This window comes from Oryctolagus cuniculus, chromosome 19 (genome assembly GCF_051225735.1).
Source record: "Oryctolagus cuniculus isolate XC-2025 breed Fujian yellow rabbit chromosome 19, ASM5122573v1, whole genome shotgun sequence".
Classification (NCBI taxonomy): domain Eukaryota; kingdom Metazoa; phylum Chordata; class Mammalia; order Lagomorpha; family Leporidae; genus Oryctolagus; species Oryctolagus cuniculus.
The window spans coordinates 19,078,060-19,087,921 of record NC_142885.1 but is presented as its reverse complement, the minus strand read 5'-3'; the positions used below and the strand labels follow the sequence as shown (position 1 = coordinate 19,087,921).

General features: G+C 43.8%; 1 pseudogene; it reads right to left on the bottom strand.

The window, feature by feature from the left end:
* Positions 1-6,539: 6,539 nt before the first annotated feature.
* On the bottom strand, positions 6,540-7,847 carry LOC100339883 (nucleophosmin pseudogene; annotated as a pseudogene).
* Between the last annotated feature and the right edge of the window lie 2,015 nt (positions 7,848-9,862).

The window sequence follows — 9,862 nt, the reverse complement described above, 5'->3', positions numbered from 1 at the left end:
TCCCTGTGGGTTGATCTATATCTAAGGGCATCTTCATTACCCAATGCCTTACATAATCTGGCCATTTGAAGAGTGCTGCTGCTTTTGCAAAGGTGCCAACAACTCAGGAGCAAATGCACATATAATTGGGGCATTTTCCCAGCATCCAACATGAGCTTATGGGATGTCATCTCTGCAAGAAATGATCTCTAGTGGGGCACTGTTCCTCACGCCAGGAGGAAAAGCTCCTGGGTTGTAAAAATAACACAGCCTATGCCTGAAGACCAGCTGCTAGAGGTTGTAAGCCCTGAAGCTTCTGTGTCCTGAACATTCTCTGGGGCTAGGACCAGCATATCTAGAGCTTGTGACCTCAGGTAGCATTGAAATCCATATCTGGGTGTGTATTCCAGGGCAGCAAAAACCAGCATAAAGCTAAGATAAATGGTAGTGCTGCTGACTAGGTACATGGCTTGCACTAGCTTTGGGGTCCACCATGGTCAGGTGGGGTCCATTTCCATCATCCACTGAAAAGCTGAAGTCACACTTGAGGCTTCCATGTTGGGCAAAGTCCCTCCCTGGGCTCCTGTTGAGGAACTCCTGCCATGTTAGGAAGTACCACCTGCTGACAGGGGGTGTGGCACATATACCCTGCACACCTGTTTTTAGGACCACTCCAGTCAGATGAAGAGAAGTTTGCTAGCAAAAGGCGAGTGCTTGGCCCACCTGCCCATCTTAATAAGGAAAACACCACGATTCAAAATCTCAAGACAGAACTTTTTAGCCAGGTGTATTGCATCCAGTAGAAACTAAATTCCAAGTTCCAGGTTTTTCAGCAGCAAGAATGAATTTAAAAAACACACTACAAACTAGAAACAAAGATTTTGGGCACAAGGCCACAAACTGTCCAACTCTCTTCCCATTCCTCTGTCCAGATCTTCCTTACAAAGACATCTCATTGTCGCCTTTCCTCCCCTATAGCTGAAACTTAGGAACAAGGTCCCCACAACTGCATCTTAACAGATCTGCCTGAGATCAAGAGCAGGGAGACTGGAGGAGACACTTTTGAATTTTCACAAGGAGGTAAAAGCTTAGCACAGCTGAGACAGAAACAAATTGAATTCCACTTACCACTGTTGCTTTTTTGGTTCACTGTTGGGCTTTCTCAGACACCTGGCTGGCTCACCCATAAGAAGTGAAGTAAGTGGGGTGGCTGAATGTGTATTCCAGGTCTGTGCCTTCTGCTTAGGGAGACATTCCAAGTACAGGCACATATACACTGTCCAGAATGATGAAGTTTATTAAAAAGGTGAAAGAACACACATGCATGGGCATAGGTGGGGAGTGGCCAGCAGCATAAACAGCGGGGGGAGGGGAATAGGAGAGGCAGCACCTCCTTCTGTCCTGGTCTCCAGCTGAAGAGCTTGCTTTTCCTGGACTCTAGACTAAGTTAAGGTCCCCATTCCATCTTTCTGCTCATGTGCACCTTGGCAGGCAGCAGGTGATGGCTCAAATACTTGAGTTCTTTCCACTCCCGTAGGAGACCAGGGTGGAGCTCCAAGTTCTGGGCTTCAGCCTGGCCCAGCCATGGCTGTTGTGAGCATTTGGGGAGTGAAGCAGAAGATGGAGATACCTCCCTCTCTCTCTCTCACGCTCTCTGTCTTTCACTCTCTGCTTCTGCCTCTGTAAATTTGCCTTTCAAATTAATAAATATATTTTAAAATTAAAAATAAATATAAAGCTATTTCCTTATAACCAAAAAAACTTATTGATTTGAAAGGCAAAGTCTGTGGCAGGGAGTGGGAGGAGAGAAAGAGAGAGAGACTCCTCCATCTACTGCTTCACCTCCCAAAGGACCAGAACAGACAAGCTGGGCCAGGCCAGAGGCAGGAACTTCTTCTGGGTTTCCCATGTAGGTGGCAGGGGCCCAAGTACTTGAGCCAACCTTCATGTCTTTCCCAGAAGCATTAGCGGGGAGCTGGATTGGAAGTAGAGCAGCTGGAACATGAACTGACTCCAATATGGAGTGTGGGTGCTCCAAGTGGTGGCTTAACCTGCTACACCACAAAATAGAACTGCCACCCAAATTTTTAAACATTGAATTGTCAAGTAGCCCATCTAGGTATATATACATCTAGGTGTATATATATCTAGGTATATGACTCCAAGAATTGGAAACAGGGGTGGGTGTTGTGGTGCAGCCAATGAAACTGCCACTTGGGAGGTCCACATCCCATACTGGTGTGTCTGGTTCCAGTCTTGGTTAATTTGCTTTCAATTCAGCTTCCTGCTAATACTCATGGGAAGGCAACAGATTATGGCTCCAGTTCTTGGGCCTCTGTCAACTGTGTGGGAGACCTAGATGGAGTGCAGGGCTCCTGGCTTTATCCTGGCCTGCCTTCACTGTAGTGGCCATCTGGGGAGTGAGGCAGAGCTCTCTTTCAGTCACTGTGTCTTTCAAATACATAAGTACATACATAATAGAAGAATTGAAGACAGGGTCTCAAGGAGTAATTTGTACCCATGTTCACAGTAGCATTATTCACATTACCCCTATATGCAAACAACCCATGGGGCCATCAAAAGAAAATGAGTGTGGGAAAACAATGTGGTCCAACTGAACCACGGAGTATTATTCAGCCTTCCAAAGGAAGGATATTCTGACACTTGCTACTGCAGGCATGAATCCTGAGGACTGGATAATACAAGCCAGCCACAGAAAGACAAACACCAAGGGCAGGCAGTTAAGATGCCTGCGTACCATGTCAGAGTTACTGGGTTTCACTCTCAGCTCTGGCTCCTGACTCCAACTTTCTGCTGTTGCAGACAGGGAGGAAGCAGCTGATGGCTCATGTGATTGGGTTCATTTCATGCACATGAGAGGCCTGAATTGAGTTCCCAGCTCCTGGCTTCAGCCCAGTCCAATACTTGCCATGACAGGCCTGCAAGGAGTGAACCAGCTGACAGGAGCTCTGCCTGTCTCTCTGCCTCTCAAAGAGCAAATACTGCATAATACTTGAGACAGAGTTGTCCCATTCATTAAGACAGGAGTACACCTGGGGGTGCCGGGCTGGGGATGGGGGTGGGGAGTGTTTCATGTGGAGGAGAGGAGTGGTGGTGATGTGCACACAACCCTGTGAATGCTCTTCATGCCACTACTGTATACTTAAAAAGGGTTAAAATAGTAACATTTGTGTTTTGTATTATTAGCATAATTTAAAAGGTAAAAGAATCCCCCACTCCAATATCTATCAATGCAGACCAAAGTTACTCAATTTGACTATAGCTGCCAATACTAGGCTGGACTTGATAGTGACCCCAGATATCACATACCGAAGTGGGCCACTGGGGCCAGCAGCTGCCAGTCATCCCCCAAGCAGCCAGTGGCCCCTGCACACATCCCAAAACAGCATGGGAGACTATTTGAGTATAACCTGAGAGCCCAGTACATTCATGCTAGAAGGAAGGCTTATCTGCCACACGTACCTGGGTTTCCCTGAGCAAGCACATGGCTGGATTTGTCATCCCAGAAACTCCAGACCTCACTGTGTCACAAGGACTTTTCAGAGCCTCCTCCCCAACTTTTTAGTGGTAACCAGGGCTCAGAATATGAGGTACTTGCACAGTACCACACACCTCATAGAGGGGAAGGCAAAGTTTGTACAGCTCTTGGAAGTCCCAGGGCCTGGTCTCTTTGTTCCTTTTTTCTACTTTTTATAGAATCAAGGAGATGTTTATGCATACAGTTCTGTGAGTTCTGCTGAATGCACACAGTGTGGCTCTGTCCTCAGAATCCAGATAGAGAAAGCCCCTGAGGCTGGCACTGTGCCCCAGTATGTTATGCCTCTTCTAAAGGAGCTTCTATAGTAAGTCCTTATAAATGGATACATTCACTACAGCGTTTCAATGTCAGGTGTCTGTTTTTCTGGTGCCTAGCAAATGGTCATGGATGCCAACCAATAAAAATGTTATTCTGCTTACTACTTGAACCATGTGACAACCGAGAAATGTCACTGACCTGACACTGAAGTGAGGTTATGCTCACCTGATCAGCTGCTTGCACATGAGACACAGGACCTGGTGGTGTGGTCTGGTCTGACGCCTGATCCTAGTTCCTCCTACGAGACCCATTGCCTTCACTCCCTGCCTGTTATTTATTACTGCCTCCCCACAATCCCTCCTCCCAGGCAGGGATCATAATTTCCTCTTGAGCATTTCCAGTGAATGAAGCTATGAGGCCACGTTTCTCCTCTGAATTCAGAGATCTTCCTCTGGGTCTGGCAGGATACAACACACCCACAGAAGGCAGTTCACCATCCTCCTGCAGACCCCCCAGCGGCCCTTGCTCTTGGCAGCTTTAGCAGGTGAGGTCCCTGCCTCCTCGTCCTGTTGGTTTTCTGGGAGGCTCTCATTCTCTGTCACTCCCTGGGAACAGCTCCTGTCTGCTAAGTGGTCTTCACTGCTGCTGGAGCTGAGAGTGGATACGGAGGACACAGGGCTGTTGTACCTGAGGCCTGGCCAGGGAATATAGGTCTCCCTCCTTATCCCAGGTTGGGGGCCATCTGTCCTCTCAGCCTCACTGCTGGTGACGCTGATAGTGGCTATGGAGGACAAGGAGCTGTTGTGGCTGAGGACTGGCCCAAGAATGTAGGTCCTCCTCCTTATGACAGGGTGGGGACCATCTGACCTGCAGGCCTCACTGCTGTTGGTGTTGAGAGTGGATGGAGAGGACACGGAGCTGTTGTACCTGAGGACTGGGCGAGGAGTGTGGATCATCATCATGCCAGGTGGGGAGCCGTCCATCCTGCGGGCTCCATGGCAGGCATTTAGCCCTGATGACGGGTCACCTTTGGGCAGCACTGGGGACGTGGCGCTGGCTTGGAGACTGGGTGTCAGGGAGGCTGCTTTACGGCTCAGCTGAAAGCCCAGCTCCACCAGGTAGCTTTGGGCCTCAGCATCCTGGGGAGATGCTAGAAGCTCCACTTCAGTGAGCTCAGGTCTCGCTGCTCCACTGAAGCCCTCCTGGGATTTCCCCCAGCTCAGAGCAGCGGACAAGCAGCCATCCTCCTCCTCACGGCCCAGCTGGAAGAGGAGGCCTGAGAGGTATTTCGGACCTTCAGTAACATGTGAAGGACCTGGGAGCCCCATGTAAATTTCGCTTCCTCCTCCTCTGAGGTGAGCCTGTAGCTGGGCTTTTCCCCACAGGGGGCCGTCCTGTTCTCTGAGGCCCTCCTGAGAGCTCAGGCTCTCCACACTTTCACTGAGGTCCTCGTCCTCGGTTGAACTCTGAGTCTGTTTGGCTGTATCTTCACTCAGTTTGGGCCCTTTCTGCTCCATGCTGAGCCACTTGTGGCCCATAGCATCTGCCACTGTGGGCCTCTCAGCAGGGTCACAGGTCATCAGCCAGTCCAGCAGCTGCTCCAGTTCCCCGCTTATAGAGGAGGGGATTAGGTAAGAGCCAGCCAGGATGGCTGCCTTCAAGTATGCAAAGCTGTCCCCTTCAAAGGGCAGCCACCCTTTCACCATGGTGTATAGGAGCACGCCCAGGCTCCACACGTCGGCCTTGTACCCATCGAATTCCTTCCCTAAAAATTCTTCCAGGGCACAGTATTCGAGGCTGCCACACAATGAATTGAGTTGTTGGCCTTCAGCCAATTTTTGGCTTAAGCCAAAGTCAATTAGTTTAATACACATGTTTCTGTCCACAAGGAGATTTTCTAATTTTATATCTCTGTGGACAATGTGCTGCTTATGGCAGTACTCCACTGCTTCCAGGGTCTGACTGAAATAGTAGCACGCTTCTCCTTCCTCAAGGTGGCCACGCACTGCCACTAACTTTCCAAGGTCCCCCACGCTAATATATTCCATGAACAGGTATGCTCTCTCTGCCATGTAGTCTACCTGCATTAGCTGTACAATGTGAGGGTGATGCAGAGAACTCATAATCTCTGCTTCTACCCTTGCTTGTGGGAACTCGGAGGAATCCCCGTGCCCTCTGGCAATGATCTTCACAGCCAACGTGGTCCCACTCTCCACATGGCGGGCCAGCTTCACCTTGCCGAAGCTGCCCTTGCCAAGGGTTCTGAGGACTTCATATCCCCAGAACACCTCCTCCTCTGTGTGGGAGGATCTGTCACCACTCATTGTGGGGATATCTTGGTATCTAGTGTACTGGGAGTAACACTAGCTAGTCTCCTACAGCACCTACGGTGACCTGGCAACCCAATGAGAAAGAAACAAATGAATAAGTCAATATGTTAATACTACTAACAGGTAACACTACATTTACTATACTACAGACTAATTCTATTCACTATACTCAAGTTACTAATATAACAAGAAAAAGAGAAAAAGAAAAGATATTTAAATTAAATACACAGAGATAAAAGGAAAAAAATTGAGTTGGGGGAAAAAACTAAGAATAAAAATAAAAAAATAAAGCTCTTAAAGAACAAATAGACAAAAAAACTGCATATGAACTTCACTGTACTAATCAATAAGACCAATTCTAATTCACTATGTGATATTTGAATACAGAAAGAGAAATCAAAAAAGAAATGAGATTTTTTTTACTTTATTAAAATACTGAGTTTATTTCACATGTATATTTGTCTCCCCACCATTTCCACGTCTGACCACTGCTACTACTGTGTCCTATCATAACATTCCATACATACTTAAAACCAAGCAAAGGGTGGAGTCCCTTCTTTTAAAAACTAAACAGGCATTTTGGACAACACATTCTTGGCAATGGAACCTGGACAACATTTATCAAACACGGTAGGGAAAGTTCTCACTCTGCATTATAAAAAGGACAGCCAGATATCAACTGTTACAGAAATGAAATAAGACGGAAAATTTTAACAAACTGTTTAAACTATTTTCTTAAAGAGACTTCCTCCACTGCCAAAGATCTTGAATAGCCTCCTGGTCAGTCATCCGGAAGCAATTCTTCACATAATTGATGAATTTGGCTTCCACTTTGGGAAGAGAACCACCTTTTTCTATACTTGCTTGCATTTTTGCTTTAATGTCTTCTACGGAAGTAGGTCCTTTTGGTGTTTTAGGAGTTTTTTCCTGTTTTTTGAAGGATTCTTGACCTTTTGATTTTGGTGTTGATGGTTTTGAGTCTTTCCCATTCTGGTTTGATTTCTGTGCATTTTTGGCTGGGGTATCTCGTATAGATTTCTTCACTGGAGCTTTTTCTTCAGTTTCCTCATCATCAAAATCATCATCATCATCATCTTCATCATCATCATCGTCGTCGTCGTCATCTTCATCATCTTCTTCAGCAGCAAGCTTTACTTTTTTCTGTGGCACCTTGCTGCCACCTCCAGGGGCAGATCGTTTTCCAGATATACTTAATAGCTTCACATCCTCTTCCTCCTCGTCTTCTGATTCTGCATCTTCCTCCACAGCTACTAAGTGCTGTCCGCTAATATGCACAGGCCCTGAACCACACTTCAACCTTAAGACCACAGGTGGTGTTATTTCAAAGCCCCCAAGGGAAACCGTTAGCTGTACAGACATTTTCAGCGTTGCCAGTGTGACTTTAATCGGGCTGCCTTCATAATTCATTGCCTCTGCTTCAACAATGTGCAGTTCATCCTTGGCACCAGCGCCTAAACTGACCGTTCTTAAAGATAACTGGTGCTCATTTTCATCATTGTCCACTTTAAAGTGATAATCTTTGTCAGCCTTTAGTTCACAACCGAAAAGATAGTTCTGGGGCCTCAGGGGGCTCATGTCCATGTCCATCGAATCTTCCATGAGGCGGAGGGACGAACTTGGGTAGGAGAGAAAGCGGACGGAGATTAGACGCCCACTGCTGCAAAGAACAGCCGCACAGGACGGAATCACGCCAGGCAAGAAATGAGATTTTTAAATAAAATACACACAGATAAAAAAGCAAAACTTTGAGGGTGAGAAAAGAGGAAAAAAAAAGAACAAAATAAACAGCACTGAAAAGAACAGACAAAACAGCAGTATATAACTACACTAATTATTAAGATTAATTCTGTTCACTATGCTAATATTTTGAACAAACAGTACATATGAATTACACTCTACTAATCATAATTAAAACAAAATAATCAAGCAACAAAACAAAAAAATAGAAAACCATAACAGAAAGTAAAACACCAACTCTTATAACAAACTTACAATACTAATCCTCCTGTGTAAAGCGATTACAGATGAGAAAAAAATGAAAAAGGTGAGATACACAAGAATTAAACTATTAGAAAATGAAAAAAGAAAATAAATAGAAGAAATGACAAGAGAAATCAAAAAGAAATGAGATTTTTAAATAAAATACACACAGATAAAAAGCAAAAATTTGTGGGGGAGAAAAGAAGAAAAACAAAAACAAAAAAACCCCAACAAAATAAACAGCACTAAAAAGAACAGACAAAACAATATGAAGTACACTAATTATTAAGATTAATTCTATTCACTATGCTAATATTTTGAACAAACACTATATGTGAATTACACTATACTAATCATTATTTCAAACAAAATAATCAAAAGTGACAAAACAAAAACAAATGAATGAAATAAACATGATAATAAATAAATAAATAAAATGAAAGAAACAAATGAATAAGTCAACTAACAGGTAACACTACATTTACTATACTACAGACTAATTCTATTCAATGTACTCATCTTACTATTATAACAAGAAAACGAGAAAAAGAAAAGATATTTAAATTAAATACACAGAGATAAAAAATTGAGTTAGGGGAAGAAAACTAAAAATAAAAATAAAAAAATAAAGCTCTTAAAGAACAAATAGACAAAAAAACTGCATATGAACTTCACTGTACTAATCAATAAGACCAATTCTAATTCACTATGTGATATTATGAACACAACAAGAGAAATCAAAAAAGAAATGCGATTTTTAAATAAAATACACACAGATGAAAAGCAAAAATTTGTGGGGAAGATAAGAGGGAAAACAAAAAGAACAAAATAAACAGCACTAAAAAGAACAGACAGAACTGAAGAGCCAAAGTGACTCTATTTTGAAACAATCAAAAGCAGCCTCTGTTTCCCATAGCAGACCCGAGTCCTTGTAAAAGCAGGCATTCAGGCATTCTGGAGATATCCAAGTTTACCAAGGACAGCTAGCTCAGCAGACCAAGGTCAGCTCAGTAGAGATTACCAACTGAGGTAACTTCCTGAACCCAAGCCAAACAGAGACACACACCCCCCACCCTGCCCAATCACAAAAGGTCCCTCACCTTAAGCCCTTGATGATGTATCTCCCCTTTAAAAGTGTCCCCAAACAAAGACCTGGGCCTTTTCTCCTTCCTCTGCTGCGCCGGTTGGTTGGATGAGGTCCCTGTCGCGGCTTGTACCTTTTTAATAGAAATCTTGCTTTTGGATTTCAGTGTGATGAGGTTGTTGATAGTTTATTGGGGGATCTACTTATCTGGGCATAACAAAAACAACAGTATATGAAGTACACTAATTATTAAAATTAATTCTATTCACTATGCTAATATTTTGAACAAACACTATAATGAATTACACTAATCAGTGATTCAAACAAAATAATCAAAAGTGACAAAACAGAAACATAGAGAACTGTAACAGAAAGAAAACACCAACTCTTATAGCTAAACTTACAATACTAAACCTCCTATGTAAAGAAAGTGATTACAGATGAGAAAAAGAAGGTGAGATACATAAGAATTAAAGAATTAAAAAATGAAAATGGAAAATAAAGAGAAGAAATGACAAGAAAAATCAAAAGAGAAATGAGGAGATATTTAAATAAAATAAAAATGCACAGATAAGAAGTAAAAGATTGTGGGGAAGGGAGAGGACAAAATGAACAGAACAATAAAACAGCAAAAACAACAAAATATGGAAA